Source organism: Labeo rohita, chromosome 4 (assembly GCF_022985175.1).
Source record: "Labeo rohita strain BAU-BD-2019 chromosome 4, IGBB_LRoh.1.0, whole genome shotgun sequence".
NCBI classification, from domain to species: Eukaryota; Metazoa; Chordata; class Actinopteri; order Cypriniformes; family Cyprinidae; genus Labeo; species Labeo rohita.
In genome coordinates, this window is record NC_066872.1 from 27,913,025 (window position 1) to 27,934,140 (window position 21,116).

Consider the following 21,116-nt stretch of genomic DNA (forward strand, 5'->3'; position numbering starts at 1 on the left):
TGCTTTTGTTTTCATTTCTTTTCATTTTTAGTTTAATGAATTTAACTTTTGCTTTAACCCTCAACCATGCTTTGTACAGCAGCCCTTAATTTGTCCTTCGTGGACAAATTTGGGCATGAAGGTCTCAGATGTGATCACAATTTAAAAATAAATAAATAAATAAATGTCATATCACTTGTATCTATGTAATCTATGCATGACAGATTGACTGAAATCTAAACATGATTTTGCCCAAATTTGTCTCGAAGGATGCTTGAGGGTTAAAAAGAAAAAAAAAAAAAGAGAATCCAAATAGAAAGCATAAAAAATAATGAGATATGTACTGTATATCGCAGAGATTTTTTGGGTCATATCTCCCAGCCCTACATATGATACAATCCCTACACTTTTTATAAGGGACTTTGTAATGGTTGTTTGTTCAAAACCATGCCATTTTTTACAGAAACACAGAGAGCTACTAGGGCATGGGCTCATTCCCAAAGTCGGTTGCCAGGATCCAGCAAGGCGGACAGATTTGAAAAAAAAAAAAAAAAAAGGTCTAGAGAAGAGTGCTTAATACAATAATCTCAGATGTGCTGGTGGCAGAGGAGGGACTGCTTTAGCACAGAAAAATAAATTAAGAATGGAGCTCTCAGCTGCCACATTAATGAGGTAAACCAGGAACACAGAGCTCACTTACACCTGCTAACCACAATTGAGTGCCAACTCACTGACTCTTCTCATATTAGAAAGTGAGAAAAAGAAAGTAGGAAAGAAAAGAAACCGAGAATGTGCAATGGGAAAACAAACACTGCCTATTTCAAACAAGACATTATTGAGTCTGCATGCTCATTGCAAACATGAACGAAAGCTTCAGTCAATGTTCCATTCCGACAAATCTCATTTTCTACAAAAGTTTTTGTTGGCAAAAATCGTATTTATAATCCAAGACTGTCTACGTAAGACTTGTATATATATCCGGGAGTGCAGAACAACCTGAAAGGTTGGTCAGGCATATTATAATCCTTACTAGCTTAGATCATGAATATTAATTGGGTATCATAAGTATGTATTATTATATATAAGTTGCCGTTTTCGTTTGGTCTTGCATCTGGCTAGAACATTTTTGTTTACACAAGTGCCAAGCAAAAATATTATATCCTAAAAATAAAAAGTGGGTTTCACAGAAACTTTCAAATTTCTCAAAGTTGTAAAGGTCGCAGCTCCATTCCAGAGTGCCATTAACATTGAAATGCCACTCATCTCCTCAACTCAAGCCCCTGAATGCTACTATATCATTCAGATGCAGACAGGATTTTACCCCTCCTTGAATGTACAGCCACAAAATGAGTCTCCCCTTGACAAATAACACAACTCTGAAAGTACGTCTCCAACTGGAGAAAGACCAAGATGAATGAAAAGAAACAGGGTGCAACTGGAGAGAAGGCCTTGATCAAAGCATGTCTCCTGAGCAAGTGAGGACTCTCAGCCCAACAAAAGGTCAAGGGTACTTTAAGCTGTGAGAACTGGATGTACCCAGTGAGCATCATTAACGTGAGTGCTTGCCTGTTCAACTTCCATACAGTACACGCATTCTTAGTTGAACAATACACCCATTAGGCCATTGCTAATGAATAGAAGCCTTTGAGAGATGCACTTTTGCATTTTGTCACAAGTGTAGGTTTAATTATGAGAACAAAATTAATATTCACCCCTTCATTTGTTTCCTACAACAGTTGGGTGTCACACGAAATACATTTATAAGTTCGTTCCAAGGCGGCTTTGCACGATTTTGTAGACATAATTTCAAAACTGGCAAATCTAACACAATTATAATCAGTTTAAAATGAGCTGAATTGATAGAGTGTGTTTGCGTGCAGATCTGGAGCAGATACATGCAGGAGATTTAAACGCATTTTAGGCAGAGAAAACTCACTTAATTACTTCTGATAGTTTAATTATGCTTCCCGTTTGCCAGGAGCATCAACCTGCCAGACTCAAGCGAAACAGCTTTATTTTCATCATCTCCTCACTGTCTCTTTCTGTCTTTCTGTGGATGCCTGGGCAGCCTCCATGTTTTCTTCGGTGAACGCAGGTGTTCATTTCAGAGTCGTCGCTGGCGAACGCTACCGAAGTAGACGCAAACACATAAACATGTGCGCACACCCCCTCTCTTCTCCTCCTGACACCTGTGGAGGCCATTGTTTCTGATGGGAGAGGAGGACGCTCTGCAGATGTTGGGATGGTAATGAAGTGTGAGAGAGGAGACGTCCAGGACGTCTACTGTAATCATACTCTGCACTTCCAATTCTTGGCTCTCTTTATTAACGCAGATCTAGTCTGGGTGGGTTGGAGATGTGTAAACCAATATGCTGCCGTTTTGCAGTTGCCCATCCTGGTTTCAAGGGCAGTTGGAATTTTAGTATATGAAAAGTCAGGATTGATTCCAACACAAAGCAAATATTTGTAGATGAAACCATAGTTCTTCAAAGATCTAGATGTAGTAGGATTATTTTGTCCGTCAGCATCTGGTAAACACCTGTGCTCTCCACGTTAGCGAGGAAGACTGAGGGAGTCAGTCCCACTGGGATCAATTTAATGGAAGCATCAGAGAGCTGGAGTGATCTGCTGTGATTTAACATCTACAAGAGCCGCCTCATTGACCATTCCACTCATGGGTGAGCAATTAAGACTTTTTTATAGCCCCAGTTTGACCCCGACGACCTCAGACCGAGGGGAACTCCACAGTCGTATTGCAAGCAAAGACTCTTGTTTATATACACTCTCACATAGTGGCCCCCTCTTATACGTACTACAGTGGAGATCATTTGAAGGTATCCTAACAAGAGTAGAAGGACAGTTTTTATGCATATTTCATAAATTAATTGCATTCTGAAGCACTGTATGAAAAACCTAAATGAGATATTTGAAAAAGAACTCTGATTTACTGACAAACCCTATCTAAGTGACAGCATTCCTCCATTTTCACTGAGATTGCAAGATGGCGGGCCGCTCTAAGGTGACTGAAACCTTGTCAGGAGGTTGTCCAGATACAGGCCATAGGGATGACCTTTTCAGCCACTGCAAGAGAAGTTGGTCATTCCAAATCTGTGATTTCTCAGATATTGCAGGTTTACAATGACACTAATTCATTCAGGACCCCCAAAAAGGCTGGTTGTCCATGTAAGACAAATGTACAAGATGACAGGATAATGTGGAGACTCTCAATGGGGAATCGTTTCAACACTGCAGCTGGAATTGCTTGCCAGTTCAGTGCCGAACAGGGTAAAGATCTGTCTCAGCATGTTTAAGAAAAGTCTGACTGAAAGTGCACTCTGCAGTGACTAAGCCATTATCAGCAGAAAGAATCAAAAGGCTAAGCACACCTTTGCTGAGGAGCATGTTGTGTGGAGAGAGGAGAACTGATCCAAAGTTCACTTCAGTCATGAGAGCAAGATTAATTTGGGTCTGATGGCAAACATTTTGTTCAACCTCAAACTGAGGAAAGACTAAAGCCCAAGTGCATAAAGAAGTCAATAAAAGATGGAGGGGGACATGTGATGATTTGATGGATGTTTTCCGCAGCAGAAGTTGGGCCTCTTATACAGCTACATGGCAGGGTGAATGCAAATGTTTATCCCAACACGCAGTACCTTCCCTGCAAGCATCTACCAATCAGCCTGCAATTTTCAGGCAAGATTATACCCTCATCACAATGCAAAACGAGCAGTTCCTTGAAGCTGAAAACATTGAAATAATGAAATGGCCAGCCCAGAGTCCTAATCTAAATTCAAAAAATCTCCAGAAAATCATCTGCGAAAAAGTTACGGCTAAGCGACCCACCACAGTTACCAAAGTATGGAAGAGAGTGGACCAAGATCACGTCTGAGAAACTAGTGATGTCCTCTAGCCACAAATGTGCTGAAATCATTCAAAGCAAGGGCCTCTACACTTCCTAATAATTTCTGACAGCTGTAACCCTCCAAAATTTTAGCTGTAATCCTCTTTTGTGCTACAGTGGTTACTGTTCTCTAATTTCAATCACTGTGTTTTCCAAAAAATAAAGGTTTTTGTTGAAAGGCATTGGGTATTTGTCAAACATGTTAGTATAACAGTGGTATACTACCTATGAACATGAACAATATTTCAGAAAAAAATCAAGCAGATACTTAATATGTCCTGGTGATATGTTTGTCATTTCCTGTTTTCTGCAAGTTGGCTGAATTGCATGACTCACGTCCTCCCAAAAAAAAAAGAAAATAAACTGAACAGAAACTAAAAAAAGCTCATAGAAAATGGTCACACAATTCACTGTTACTATGAATTGCATTTTTGTGTATTTTTAAATAATTAAAACGATTTGTAAGTTAAAAAAGGGGTCACGTCACTGATCCAATTATCAAGCACAAACCGGCATAAAAATGACTCAGTCTGGACAGGTGAGGCTATATTTGTGTGTGGGTCTGTACTTCAGGATCAGCGCTGTGGATTGGGCCGAGGATCAGGTCGGCTTTGGAGAGCACTCATTAAATGTGTTTGTCGAGAGTCTGATAATTAAATTATCATGCATACAACTGCTGCACCATCCGGTTAAATCCTATCTAAGTAATGAAGCTGTGCATTAGAATCAGCCCCCTCATGCTGTAATTGTGACTTGTGGAGTTACTTCAACAGTAGCCTTGAAGTCGGTTGATCTGAAAACATTCCTCAAGAGTGACGTCCATTCAAGTATTTAAGGACTGAACGCTTCTAGGAACAATGGATCTGAAATGCGCATACAGTTGCATCAAAGCAAACAAACATCCTGAAATTCAAAGTGCTGCACTGTGATGAAACAAAAAGAGAGAGTGTCAAGAGAGGAAAGACAAAGACTATGACAATGACTAGAGACTGTTAAACCTATGGAAGTACCATTAAAGTAGTCCACAGTAGACAATTTAATTGGGTAAAAGGAGGAAAACATCTGAAAGAAGGAGAAGAAACACTTAGTGTTTAAATTTTAAAAGTTGAAAGTTTGGGCTTTTAACACTAGCAATATCATCCGTCCTCACGTGAACTTCCACAATAAAATGGCCTTTCCAAAGCAGTGAACTAGGTGTTCGAATGGAATCACCTCTGTTCTCTTTGCCTGTCGGTATTAATAAAATGTCTGTCATGTCCTTAATTGCCTGTCATTCCGAGATGATTAAAGCTACCAGGTTAAAGTCCACTCCTAAACTGAAGTCATCATAGCATATATTGGTTTTCCTCTTTCTCAGAGGCTTTTGTAAAAGAAAATGCAAAATAGTGGACAGCAGCACACACACATGCACGCAGCAGGTGATGCATGTGTGAGAGAACACAGTATTTTAGCACTCCCCGGGATCCAGTATTAAGTAAACTAATGACCCAACAACACAGCCGGGCCTTGGTAATACATCACAATGCCTAAACGAATTGCCCTGTCCCACAGCAATGGGACATCGATAGATTCCTTGTAAAACACAGCAGTCGTGTGCGGAAACCTTCATAATGGGAAAACGTGCTTAAACATGTAAGTAGGTCATTGCTGAAAGGATCAATAACACTTGGTTTTTGCTGAAGACCACATGAAATCAAAATTGACCCTGTTTACTTAATATACATAGCAGGTCAACGCCAGTGTTTGGCACAAAAAGCTGATCTAATTTGTTATTTACATATTTTCCAAACAGCCATTTAGGTTTTAGTATTGGCTGCGCTGTTTATAAATGAACATCAAATACAAGAGTGCATTGACGACATACAAATGTTCATGTTGGTCTGAACAGATGCATTAACAGCTGTGTATTCAAATTAAAATGTTTACTGCATCAAATTTTTTCTTGCCAAATACTTGTCTTGGAGTAAACAGGTTTTTCTGAACTTGGGTTCTGAATGCTTTATGGTAATTTCTGTTTACTATCTTACAGTTAAGCTGTTACCTACTGCATATTCATTACAATAATCTGTCATCTTAACTTAAGTTTAACAACATCTAAATTGGGCTTCATTAAAATTGAAGCCCAAGATATGCCTTAAAGTCCCAGTCTTATAGAACACAAACCACCCAACATAAATAAAGTGGTTATTTGCCTTTACTGTAAGCGACAGCTGTTTTTTATAGAGTGTGAGATTCACATGCATGGTGGCAGGAAGGTTGAGAGGTGTTTGTGAGGCTGTTGCTGCCTCTGAGGCAGATGGGTTTTTGGGGCTGGGGGATGACAGATGAATTGTGCTAACAACATGTGCTGAAAGTCTGAGAGGTGTTCTGCCTGCCCCAGTTTCACTATAACCACAGACAAACAATGAGATGTGCGTTCGGCTACAGCAAAGCTGAGAGTGTATCTAGATGCATGTATCTAATTACAGTGCCAAAAACCCTGACTCAAGTGAAAACTTTTCTTGGTTTCAGTTAGTTCTTCTGCAGTGATGACAACATGGGACATCAGTATGCACACTATGGGTGGTAGTTTGTCCTGGTTTTGATAAGAAAATCTATAAGCTTTGTCGCTTTAACACATGGTGCAATTGACCCTTTGCAAACAGTCTGATTGACAGGCGATCGTAGGAGCAATAGTAACTAAGAAGGGCAGGTTTTGGCAAAGGGTTAATTGTAGTCCACATGACTGTCACCACAAAGGTGTGCTTGACAATGCAAATCCATCATTAGAACCACAGCTGAGTTCACCATTTATAACTTCACTGACAATGATAATCAAAACTGGCTCCTATGCAATGAGTTGGAATCAGAATTGACTTTTCCATACCCAACAAGAAGCTGATTTGGAATGAGAAATGGAACAACAAGAGAAGGAATTCCTTAAATTACCTCTTTATCAACATTCAAAAATTGCAAACTGATTGTTCAGTTAAAAATTACATATATGTGAATCTCCAGATCAAATTCTACATTGTCTGTTGATGAAATTTAATTTGTATGAATTAAATTTTAATTCTACTTTTTAATTCAAATTTTAATTCTACTTTAATTAAATTTCTGCATTTTGTCTGACACTTAATTTCAAATGAAACTGGATAGCAATTTTCCCTTGTGAAAAAGAAGTGCTCTTTCATGACTGTTTCTTAACACACTTAAAGGGATAATTCACCCAAAAATGAAAATTCTGCCATTAATTACTCACCCTCATGTCATTTCAAACCCGAAATACCTTTGTTCACCTTCAGAACACAGATTAAGATGTATTTGATGAAATCTGAGCGCATCCTGACCCTGCATAGACAGCAATGCAACTGACACGTCCAAGGCCCAGAAAGGTAGTAAGGACATTGTTAAAATAATCCATGTGACATCAGTGCTTCAACCTTTATTTCAAGAAGCTACAAGAATACTTTTTGGCTAGGTTCATACTGTAAGCCTTAGTGCTCAATTCCAGTTTAATTTTTGGTCAGAGCTGATTATTTTTGTTAAGTTGTTCACATTGTTGTTTTAAATGTGGCCAATATCAGATTTCCAGTGTGAACAGATAATGACACACATGCTCAAAAGAACAATACAAACATGGTTGCCAGGTTTTCACAACAGAATCTGCCCAATTGCTTCTCAAAACTAGTCCAAAACTAGCTCAAACGCATTTCGGAGGGTAAATACTGCACTAGTGGGGTTGCCTCAACCCACAGAGTTGAAAAAGAACACACAGCAACATTGAAAAAGTAGCTCAATTCCACAGGAAATTATGGACACCAGTGCAGCACGCTGTTATACGGAAGTAAACACGGAGGACATAAAGTAAGCGATTATGCATTTATTTAGAGTTTATGTAAGAGATTATGAGTTTTGAAATTTTGTGATAGAAACCCCCATTTTGCTTGTATATAGAGTTGTCACTGTAATACTGAAGAGGTCTGATACATCACTGTACTTCCACTAGGGTGACTACCTGGCAATAGATCTGTTGCAGGACAGATGTAAATAATACTGATTTACATCCGTTGTCATATGCACTGATTTACGTTTCTGAGCATGCACATGTAAGGAAGAGAAAGCGCGTCCGTTTTGTGTGAGAGTGAAAAGACTCCACCTGCGAGAGAAGAGATTTATTCTTGCAATTTTGATGCACTCTCGCATTACAATAATGCGCTCTGGACATTTGTCATTAAATTAACGCCATAGAAACTGCCTCAAACTAGCTATTATAATAAGAAGAAAGTTGCGTCTGAAAGCTGCATCGATTTTTTTTCAATTGGTTAAAATGAATGGAGAATATTGTGTTTTTCTGTGTGCGCTCGATCATTTCTGTCACTCGGACTAGATTACTTGATGAGGTCCACAAACACTTTGCGCAGAAACTACGCCCCAAAAAGAATAACTAGTAAGTTTTCTTAAAAGGCAAAAGAACGACGTTTTCCTAATATGATAAGTAAAAGCCAACAGACTGATGAAAATGCGGGACATTTTCTCAATATGCGACGTGCAGGAAAAGAAGTGAAAATGCTGTGTGGTACAACGCAAAGCGGGACAGGTGGTCACCCTAACTTCCACTGACTAACTTACGCAACCGTCTTGATAACTTTGGGTATGTTAAAATCGTTGAAGCGAATCTTTGAAGAGCACAGAATTGTGACGAATGTTGATCTAGAGTGACATAAAAGTCACACGAATAACATCTGACGTGTATCGGATTTGGTATCACATATGGAAATGGCACAAATCGGAATTGAAAAGATCAGATTCCATGCGGTTTGTGCTGTTCACACTGTCATGAGAAAAACAGAGCTGAGTCACACATGAGCAAAAAAAAGGATTTTGGCCACATCTGCCTGCAGTGCTAACGTAGCCTTTGTGCACAAAGTAAACAAAAATAATGACTTCATTCAACAATTTCTTATCTTCCGTATCAGTTATTGTCGCACATTCACAAGCGTACCACGACACAAGTTGTTTTTGTTTTCTTTGGATATAAAAACTATTCTCATAGCTTCATACCATTACAGTTCAACCACTGATGTCACATGGAGTACTTTAATGATGTCCTTACTATGGATTTCATCAAAAATATCTTCATTTGTGTTCCGAAGAGGAACAAAGGTCTTGGTTTGGAACGACATGAGGGTGACTAATTAATGACAGAACTGACACTGAAAGAAGTATACTGTTTTTGATGTGCTGACTACCATACTAAGTATACTTATAAGTTTACTAAAGAACTGTATATCTTTTTCCACAAAAGGCATTCGGGTGATTCACGCACAACCCTGGCAGCTAGTTTAATGCTATAATGCTGCCAACGCTTGTTTAGATCTAGAATGCGGAAGGAATGTAAGAGATATGTGTAAGAACAACCATGCTCTCTTGTTTTTAACCTCATTGGCTGTAATAGTCAGCAGAGAATTGTGTTGTCGTCACGGCAGTGCAGAAGACCCTACAGGGACAAATGTGGCGGCGTGAGACTTCCCTGCCCGGTTGAAGCATCCACTGTTCTCCTTCAAGCCCACGCTCTGCCACTTTGGATATGTCATGACCAATAATGATGAAAAATTGGACTGTTCGCGCCAATCCTGCTCTGAGACCACGCTCTGAGTCCTGCCGCACTTGCCTGGAGGTGCAGAACCCCTTGCGCTCAAAACAAAATGGCATTTTAACAAGGATTGAATCAAACACAATCCCTCCCCAAATGGCTACTCAGCGTCCTTAACCAGGCCAGCTGTACAAGAGATGCTAAGCTTGCAGGAATATAGTGTTATTAATCACAACCAGAGCCTGGTTTACACAAGCATGACAGTGCTAAGAAATATTTTCAAAATCAAAATCTATAATTATAAGTGCAACTGTGTGCTTGTAGTTCTTTTGACCTTTTTTAAACATCTACATAGTTTGACCTCACAGTGTCCTTGCTGACTGTGTGGGCTTTTCTACCTACTCAATTTGAAACTTTGAAGGACAACACGCTGTGTACTGAAATGCAATGAAAAGAACAGAGAACCGCACAAATGTTGACATTAAATGGCTTTAAAAACGGCTGAAATCCTTTCCTTTATCCTTTATCAATACAAAGTGTGTTTTTTCACCCTTTTTTGCTGCTGAAGGGTAAAATCCAGCTTAATGTTGACTTCCCCCTCCCCCTGAGGACTTTAATATTTTCTCGACGGCTTGACTATCCATATTTCAATAAGGTGTGTTTGTGTCTTCTCCATCCAGAGAGCGAAATCAATATTGCATTAGTCAAACTCTTTAACCCATGAAGGGGAAACGGATTGCTAAGTCACACACAAACCTTTTCAATCTGGCACCTCCCACATGAGAGCAAAATAGGCTGCTTAGAAATTGGGTTGCAGCTTTTGCATCTGACATATTGAATGAAAATGACAGATTGACACAGGTAGAGCACACTGTTTTTATATTATCTGGAGCATGTATTGATTTCCTCAGTGACTCAAAATGAGGTATTTGAAGCAGGTGGAGCTCTTGATGTGTGCACTGCTGAAAAGACCAGTCACTAGAATATGTTTAGGGGACACGGCTTGACTAGCTTTAACTGCTAAGACTAGCTTGGTTAATTGAATTTTGCTAGTTAAGAGCATGGTTATGTGTCCTTACTGTCATGATGTCATGTTTCAATGACTTGTAAGGCTTTAATTCTAAGACCTTAGAATTAATTAATAATTGTCATATAATAAAGATTTACCCTTGGTCAAAAATAACAAATGAATGAGAAAATAGGTTTATTTTATCCAAAAAAGTTGAACAGAGACCACAACTTCAAGCACCTGAATAACAGAAAGTTTAACATGGAAAATAAATGAAGATTAATGGTGATATTTGTCAGAAATTTTTTTTTAAAAAAAGGGTGCAAATTCATTATTTAAAGTCAAGTATATCATAAAAATACTGGAGAAAAAAATGAAGGAAGTCAGTTCTGTCACCATCTTTGTAGCATAAAACAGGAAAGACTACAATCACCAAAACTATGGAGGACCAAACATGCAGAAATTAAAAATAAATGCATAAATAATTATATAATCGAATAAATAAATGAAATAATAGGAAAATCAATAAAGGTATAAATGATTTGATAAAACAAATACAATTCATTTGTAATCAAATTTAATCCTGGTTTTATTTTTTGTTACTTTTTTCTTTATTTATTATTTTCTGCATTTATTTTTACATTTATATTTATTCTTTTTAACTTATATTTACTTATTTATTTTTAGAAAAATTTATTTATGCGTCCATGTATTTTTTATATTTATTTATTCCCACATGCATTTTTTCCAGATTCATTTATTTCTTAATTAATTTTTCCGCGTGCAAAAATATTATAATATATGATATTATATTATATTATTTTATATTATATTATACATTCCTATAATTACATTATATTTATGTCTTAATTTCTGCAGGTTTGGTCCTCCATAAAAAACTGCTTGTCAAGCCTACTTCTTAATAACATTTGTCAAAAGACCAATAAAAAAAGTTGCATCAACTTTTACTTTAGCTTAAATCAGGCAAATAAATAGCAAGATAGATATAAAAATAAAAAAGATAAATAAATATAAATGAATAAATTTAAATAAATAAGTTACATTTTTAAAATATGAAATCTGACATATATAAATATCAATATAATTATTAGAATTGATGTTTATAAAAAATAGCATTTGCAGTGTCTTAGCTCAACATGTTCAGATTACTTGGTTTCCGTTAACATGAAAGAATTTTTAGCGTTTGCCACCTTGCTTTACCATGCTTCGTTAGGATGCTGCGAAAATAAATTCTGATGTAAGATGGTCTTTTCAGCAAGAGTTGTAGGAGTGAACACTTGCTGTGCACAGAAGATCTGTGTGGTATTTTGACATGTGTGTGCCATGCGGTTGTGTGAACTAGCAGTGCAAGAGGCATGTCTGGTGAGTATGGTTTGTTTAGATGCTGTGTGTGTGTGTGTATGTGTGTATGTGTGTGCTGTGGTTGGCTGGGTGGCAGGTGATAAAGGCTGAGTGGACAGATAGGGGATGAAAGCCGTGCAGGTGTTTGGCTGTGAATGGACAGGGAACCTCTCCAGCCCCCTGGCATTTCTAATGAAACCAAACGGATGCATGCGTGTCTGTGTGTGTGTTCACGTCTAGTCTTTGAAGCCACAGGACAAAGACTAACCTTTAACTCAAGGTAGCTTGCTGCTGAAGCTGGCCTCAGACTCTCTCTCTCACTGAAGTCACAAGGAGCAGCGTTCTTCTAATCTGAAAATGAAAGAGCAGAGGTCAACAAAAACTAATATATAATATTTAACCTATACATGACGAAAGTACTGACTTTAAAAAAAAAAAAAATCAATTCACTCTTCCACCATCTTGACAAGCTGACATTTTAATATCATTTGTCAAATTACCAATACATTAAAGTTACTGTTACAGGCAAAATAAAATAAAATAAAATAAAATAAAATACATTAAAATAAAAAAATCCATTGTTTTATTATTTGGGAAAGTTTTGAAAAATGTCAGACACAACATGGCTCGAGTCCTGCTTAACCTGTTCAACATAATGTGCAGAAATAGCTGAGAGAAAACCATAAGAAGTTTTTATGTGACAATCAATAAACTCAAATGCAAGCATTAAGAAATAACCCATAAAGCCAGTGTCATTTCCTCCTGTTGATTTCCCAATCATCTGGGTAATCTTACTCTCTCAGTGGGGAAGACGGGTTTGGTATCGACAGGTTGGTTTCACAGCTGACGTCCTTACGTGTTCATTTGCGGGCTACTTAAATTGCGTAATGTGCTGTGGAACTGGGATAAAGAGCAGTCAGAAGTCTTTGCGCAACAGGTGCTTCTCCAAGGAGGCAAGTGTCTCAAAATAGTCGGACAAAATTCGTAGTAGAAAAATAAAACAAAACCAATATTACAAAACATAACATTACAAAAGTGTATAAATTACTCGTTTTTCTAAAGAACACCAGCAGTCTACAGAGACACCAGCAGGTCAAGTTACAGCTTCCCCTGAGACCATTGAGTTTTAACTAGAAGTCGACTGATGTAACGGTTTTGCTGATTAATCTGCACTGATAGTTGAATGATGGAACTATCGGTTATCTGCATAAATCCATTACGATAGTTTTTCCAGGCTACGTCCGAGGCTGAAAAGGCTCCGCTGTCATTAAACAGTATGAGAGCAGCCTCTAGAGATGGAATCACTGAAAACATGTCCTTTTTGTTTACACACATGATAAACAGAGCGGGACACTTCAGATGCGAATTTAAAACATTGACAACTAACTATAGTTTTATAGTATATTATAGTAGTATAATATAGTGCATGTTTTCATATCATTACTCAGTACTTTGTTGACTAGATGCTCCACTAGTAGAGCAAGGAAAGCAGTATGTTTGCTATGAAAGCTGAGCGATCATTAGCAGCACCTCAAGAGGTTAGAAAAATGTGACCGAGACACGTAAGTCCAACCCAAATGTTTAATGTCAAGATTGTTACCATCTTTTTGTATTAGTTTATATCCAGCTGATCACATTTATTAGCCAGCACATTGCATATTTCAAGCCAGTGATGTAGTTGACATAAAGGGTGTTCATCCATTCAGCTGAAAGAAATCCTGCCACATCACAGAGAGCCATTCACACAGTTTTACATTAAAAAAACAGCATATCTGTCCCAAACTATCACCTTGGGCTGGAAATTGTGTATACTGTGCATTTTATCGCAAAACGTTTTTCTTTCTGTGGCTCTAATAAAGCGTGTATCATATAGAGACCTAGATCACGCTTTCTCTTTCCATCTGCTCTGTTGTTTTAGACACAGAACTTCTGATATCTGTGCCGCTTTCGATCATTCTTGAAGTAAACTTATGTCCGTTTGGTGATTAAATAAACAGTATTAGACCGCCACTTGAACTGAACGTGACGCATCCTGTGTGTGTTTGTGTGTGATAACTGATAGGAGTTCTCCAGGACAAGGCGCTGCACTTTTGCTAAATATTTGACTCAAATATTTGGTTATTTTGATTAGATATTCATCAAGTGTTTTAGAATAGAAGCAGGTAAACTGTGAGAGTATACATACAATATCCGTATGACTATTGACACTTCACAATAAGAGTCCATTTGTAGCATTAACTAAGATTAATAAAAGCTGTAGAAGTATTGTTTCTTGTTAGTATATTAATTTCAACATTTACTGATATTTTAAATGTTGCTTTTGTCAACGTTAATGAACTATGAACAAACTTTAATGCTCAATATAAAATTAATATTAAAAACTTATATTCTTTTACAAAGTATGGTTCAGTCCCTTTTTTTAAACAGTAGACCAATATTTTATTTTCTATTCAGTATCCAGTTAAAAAACTATCAGTTGATTAATCAGCATCGGCCAGTGTGATCCAATCTAGTTATCGGTATCGGTAAAATCCAATATCGGTCGACCTCTAGTTTTAACAGACCCCCTAAAGCAGAGGTGCCAAACTCATCCTTGAGGGACAGTGTCCTGCAGACACACCTGAGCCAGATAATCAAGCTCTTACTAAGTATACTAGAAACTTCCCAGCAGGTGTGTTAAAGCAAGTTGGATCTAAACTCCTCCAGGAGAATAAATGAAGAGAATAAATGGGGGAAAGTCACGCGAGAGCAATATGATTAGATATGACTGGTTATGATCGGCCGTGGTTCATGTGATAAATCTCACCTCTTGTGTTTGTGCATGTTCTGCATTCATGAATCAGACTGACTGAACATATAATGGTGTTAATGGGAAAACTAATTTAAAAACATAAGTAAACAACTCAAATACTTAGAAATAACCACTCTGTTACATCAAAATAAGACTTAAAATTAAGTTCTTAGTGAGTGATCAGCTTGGTGAACTTTAAAGTAAATCTCTGTGTCTGTGACCAATACTTACGGAACATTGATGATAATTAAGATAATCGGAAAAATTCAAAAACAATTAAAAGTTAACTATCAAAAAAAAAAAAAAAATAGCTGAACATAATTTCACAAAATAAAATAGGTTTTAATTGTTACTGCTTTGAGTTATTATTTTGGAATAATGAATGTAAAATGCTTAAATAGTCTGACGAGATTCATAATTGGCCACACACCACTGTTAACAACATATCAACTGGAATCAACATATTTGGACACAGCGACTGTAAACCTACCTCTCCACTGTAGTGTGTCATTTCTGAATCTGTGTATTACAACTTGCAATTCATGTTTTATTATGATATTTGTGAAAACCATTGCCATTTGGTGTCAAATGACTCATGAGCCTGCTGATTTGGTTTGCAGATGTGACTAAACGATTTGTTCATGAATCAGACTTATATGGTTCTTACTGACTTAATAATTTGGTTGCAGTGGATGTTTACTTAACAGCTCACAGGAGGGAAGGATTATCAGTGAATAATGACTTCTGAACAAACTATTTGAATGAATTTGGGTTTGTTACGCATGCAAAGATGTCATATGACCTTATAAGACTTGGAATACGTTTTATATATAGACTACTACTATGGTGCTTTTATAGTGTATGTGCTGCTGTTATACTGAAGTTCTTCAAAATTGTCCTTGTGTGCTCCACAGAAATAACACGGAACAACATGAGGATTTTAAAGAGGCCATGACATGAGAAATCAAATTTTGCATTGATCTTTTGGCATTTAAGAGGTCTTTGTACCATTAAAACATCTTGCAAGTTTCATAGCTTAAAACGTCCTCCTCATTATAAACAAAGCATTTATTTAATCAAGCTCCAAAAATGGCTTGCTTGGATCTGAGGTGACAGGGTGACATCACTCAGGCAGAAAAATTTGCATAAGCATGCCAGAGCAAGGCATCGACTGGTGTTCAGTCGCTTAATGGCTGACACGCTGAATGCAAGTATCGCATTGCGTCAAAACCAAATAGAAATTACAATCACTTCCACTATCGTGTCTACACCGGATACAGAGATGCGTCTTCACTTTCTGACACAATCCATGTGCTTGAGTCTGTCGTCAAAAGGACAGATGAAGTGAAAGAGCATTCTTTTTGATGCATTTGGTTTAAACAACTCGTTTGCATCTTTGTACAGTTATCAGAAGGATTCCAGCGTAAGGAACAAGTGGATGGTCTATTTTTTATGGCATCCCGGATCATGTCTGAGGATTGTTTGGACTTCAGAGCATGTTGTTTTGTAATCGAGGCACATGACGTGTCATGGCGAGTTAATAAAGAAACATCTGTTGAAAGATAAAGCGGTATTAGATCTGACTGCAACTGCATCACAAACTGTAAGTAAATGGTTTCATAATGCTTTGTCTGCAAATTACAGTTTTTTTTTTTTATCATGTTGACAAAACACTCAGATGCAATACCGAGGGGGCTTTGATAGTGTTTCCTAAGGCAATGACCCCTTTAACAAAAACAATATATTTCATTTTTGCATGAACTATCCCTTTGAAAACAGCACAGCAAATTCTCCTGAAAGCAAACAGCAAACTCTTTTCAGAGCGCACACATTTGGCTAAAGCTATCTGAACACTAGGACGAATTGTGCTATTCAGCATGTGGCTGCCAGGCAGAGCAGATTGTTGAGGTGACTATTTAAAGTAATCATATGGACAAGCTCACACAGGCTAGATCGTTTTCGTGTTTTTAATGTGAAAATGAAAAAGTGATTTGTCTTTGTCAGCGGTGAAGCCCAGGTTATTGATAACATGGCGTGCGCACGGCAGCAACAGTTATGAGAACGAGAAAAGCCATAGAGGGAGGGGGAACAAACCGAGTTTTTCATCCATATACTCTCTCTCCTCAGAGGCTCTTTATCCAGGCTTTGATGCACAGATTAAAAGCTATTACTTTAGAATGGCAGGTGTGAAATGCAATGCATGGATAGACAATTACATACGGAAAAAAAGAAAACAAAAGCTCAACCTTTTATCAGTCGAATAAATAACCCCTTTGCTGGCACTGGGACAAGAATGCTAAGATCTTCTGAATTATTTCTCTTGTATCAACATAAATGGGGGAATTCATGAAGAATGAAGTGTACCTGCTGTTACTGTTTACTTGCAGACACCATCTGCATTGTTTAAATGCAGACTCACTAAAGAAATTACTTAAATCAGGTTGCAGCGCAAATATGTATGCAAAACCAATCCTCCAGATCTAAGTGCTAAGTTGTGACGGATGCAGCAGATTGCCATGATTTGGCAGCATCACTCCTACATAATTCAGACACATTTGACACCACTGCCATGATCAAGAGGAAATGTACACAAATATACATTTTAAATAAAGATTTTTAAATGCATAAAGTACGATTCAAAAGTCTTTTATGCTCATATTGCATTTATTTGATCTATATATATATATATATATATATGCGTGTGCATTTTAAAATGTTATTTATTATATCTTTTGTAATATTATAAATGACTGTTTTTGTATTAAATTGAATGTATTCTTCCTAAATAAAAGTATTAATATTTTTCCAAAAAAGCAAAACATTCATCTCAAATCTGTGAATGAAAGAAAAATATTTTTATATAAATACATTTTTTAGAATAAATAACAAGGAAAGAGATCTTTTGTAACATTACAAATGTTGTTACGGTCAGTTTATATTAAACTGAATTTTTTATTGCTAAATAAAAGTATTAATATTTTTCCAAAAAGCAAAACATTTATCTCAAACTTGTGAATTAAAAAATACATATTTTAAAATAAATAAAAAGTTTAAATTAAATAACAAGGATAGAAATCTTCTGCAACATTTTAAATGTATTTACTGTCAGTTATTAATCAATTTAATGCATTCTTGCTAAATAAAAGTATTCATATTTTTCCAAAAAACAAAACATTGTGAATGAAGGAATTAATATTTTAAAATAAATATGTTAACTGTCACACGAGCAAAACATAATTTGCATAGAAAAGAAGCCTGTTTGTAAGGAAAAGACTGACATCTTTATCTTTGCTTAATAACCTAGGAAGGTCATGTAAATGGCTTAAAGAGTGTTTTATTTGGGAAAGCTCATAAACTGTTTATGCAAACTTGCTTCAACTGTTCAGTGCATTTAGTGTCTTTGCATTTTGGAAATTTGCCAACAAAGTCTCTTATGGTAGCATAAAAAAAACACGGATAGAACCTGCTTTAGATAAATCAACATGAGCATCAATATAGAACTAGAAGAAGATGGAGTGTTTCTGAATGTCGCTGATGTTGACCCACACTTTGTGGTGTGCTTTCGGTATCACTTGTCCCTGTTGCCCGGCTGTGGTCGTGTTCCAGCTTTGAGTCCATTAGAGTTGCTTTGAAACTACTTATGTGAGGTCTGAACCGCTGCCAGAACGAACAGCTGCTTCGGCGTGTAAATCATCCTGTATAATGCAGAGGCTGTAAGCATGAGAATGCCCAGCCTCCCTGCCCACCAATCAATGAAGCGCCAGCAATCTGACAGCTCCTACCGACAAGCTCTCGAAACAAACGACACGAGTGGCACAATGATGGTCCCCGATGCCCGTTTGTCTGCCGTCTACCTCACCAGTTAATTAGTTTCAGCTGTTTTTTATGTTTGCGGCCGTGAAAGAATGACTTGTCATTCAACATCCCTTTCTCTTACAGTTTCCTTTCATGACTGGCTTCTCTCTTCATCCCTCATTCTTTCAGTTCTGCTTTATATCATTGTTTCCGGAAGCTGCCGTGTCCTCGTTTATTCTTTGCACTTCTTGCTGAAAAAGGGGTCGCATTAAAATGCGAGAGAAATGCCAATGTTAACTTACTGCCAAGTGGTTTTAGTCACCCTTTTGTTTACTTTTACTCACATTTTAGTTTTGTTTTCAAAGATCTTCAAAGTTTTATCATCAGATAATTTTATGTCCCACAATCTGTAGTGTCACAATGTGGATGTAGGATGGCCTTAAGTCATCCTATGTGTATATGACTTTCTTCTTTCAGACGAATACAATCAGAGTTATATTAAAAAAAAATCTCATGGCTCTTCCAAGTTTTATAATGGTAGTGAATGGGTGTTGGGATTTTGAAGCAAAATAAAGTGCATCCATCCATCATAAAAAGTGCTCCACACGGCTCCAGGGGGTTAATAAAGGCCCTCTGAAGCGAAGTGATGCATTTGGTTAAGAAAATTATCCATATTTAAAACTTTATAAACCTTAATCTCGAGCTTCCGCTAACTGTCGTACATGTGTACACGAGAGAGTGGCGTTCCAGCGGATGACGTAGGACTGATTGATTTAGACACCCATTAACTGCTATTATAAAGCTTGGAAGAACCAAGACATCTTTTAATATAACTCCAACTGTAAAGTCATATACACCTAGGATGGCTTGAGAGTGAGTAAATTATGGTAGTTGTCTATCCCTTTTTGGGTGAACTATTTTGGGTGAACTATCCCAAAATTGCGGCAAAATTTCATCGCCAAGACAGGTCCATTGTCCACTGTCAATAGTTAGCAATGGATGTCACTTTCAAACCAAACAGCTTTCTGTTGGCAATTGCTGGCAAATTAACATGACCAACTATAGCCCACTGCGAAGTCTTTGTGGGCAAATCTTTCAACCTTTGCCCTCACGCAAAATTCCAAATTATTGGTTATTTTCTAAAAAAAACATTTACAATTTATATTGTAATATTGTAAAAATTGTATTGTCTTGTCTAGCTCAAAATCGTCCTTCATCGCTGTAGAAGTACCGACCCAGTGTTTACAAAGCAATGCAAAGAAGGTCAAACAGACTTTACAAAAAATGTTAAAACAGCGATGTAGGATGATTTTGAATTTGGAGGAGAAAATGAGATGGGAGTTTTTCGACAAACCCTAACTGTCTGGAATACAGAGAGTTCATGCCGAGCTAGACAAGATGAGCCCACTATATGGACAGAAATCCTGAAAAGTTTTCTTTAAAAAAACATAATTTCTTTATGACTGAAGAAAGAAAGACATGAACATCTTAGATGACAAGGGGCTGAGTAAATTTTTTGTCAATTTTTGTTCTGGAAGTGAACTACTCCTTTAAGTATAGACCTTTGGAGCCTAAAGCCCAAAGTATACTTTGTTTTTGTACGTGTACGATAGCATATGTGTACGTAGCCTTTCAAAGTATGCTCCACTTAATGTTGTGCACGAACGTGGACGGTTGACACATGGGCTCTAGAAACCTTCATCCATGTACAATGTCACACAGCTCTATATTCTCCTATAAGATATGACAGATAACAAATATTTTTGAACTCTTTTAAACCGAAGCTGAGGTGTCTCATCATACCCTCTCGCTCACAAGCGCTTGTCAACGTGAGCGTCTGTTGTTGTTGCGGTGTTCGCCATTTTGTTGTTGTTCTGTCTCTTTAGTTTCATTTTCGACTGTGTAACCCCGGCCCGGGACAGTGTTGCCACCCTGTGGAACAACTGATTACTGCAAAATAACTTATGTGAAAAAAAATAACGATTAATTGCAGCAAGCAGAAATGACTGTCTCTTATGTTAAGAACGAGCTGCTGAGGTACCTTCCCTTAACACCACAAAAACAGTTAACTAGGGCTGTAACGATAATTGCACGATGTCGTGAGGCGCGTTTAGTCAATGAAGCCGGTACTTTGATTAGTAGTAAAGCTCCATCACGTGCGTTCAGCTGGAGCGGCAAGTAATACACAGAGCCGTACATCACTGACAAGCTACGCCAAAATCGCGCGCAAAATCGAATCGCGATTTTGGCGTAGCTTGTCAGTGCTTTACGGCTCTGTGTATTACTTGCCGCTCTAGCTGAACGCACGTGATGGAGCTTTACTACTAATCAAAGTACCGGCTTCATTGACTAAACGCGCCTCACGACATTGTGCGATTATCGTTACAGCCCTACAGTTAACCTATCAAAAAAAACCATGTAACATATTTAGTAAAGGCGTATCAATTCACATTCTCCGCCAGTCCTGTCTAAACTATGGCATGCAAAGTTTATTATTTATTTATTTTTTAAATAAATTTTTTGTTGGCGGAGCACAACAACGCCGTTTAAAGCACTGCAGCTGCTCACTTAACCGATCTTACCCGTCTCAATCTGCTTAATCTTGGGGATGTCAGTGCCCTAAACGATGTTATAACGGCCTATTTCACATCCAGAGATGAAGGATCGGATAATGAAGTTACTAAAGAGGAGGAGTCCGATGACA

General features: G+C 37.5%; 1 protein-coding gene across 3 annotated transcripts in view; it reads right to left on the reverse strand.

Annotated features, from left to right (window-relative positions):
• The window catches only part of syt1a (synaptotagmin Ia), a 218,537-nt gene that overhangs the window by 95,858 nt on the left and 101,563 nt on the right, over positions 1 to 21,116 (reverse strand). For all 3 annotated transcript variants that reach the window (XM_051107565.1, XM_051107564.1, XM_051107562.1), the window contains exon 3: positions 12,095 to 12,177. The gene's annotated coding sequence lies outside the window, so the exon portion shown is untranslated. The remainder of the gene's footprint in view (positions 1 to 12,094; positions 12,178 to 21,116) is intronic.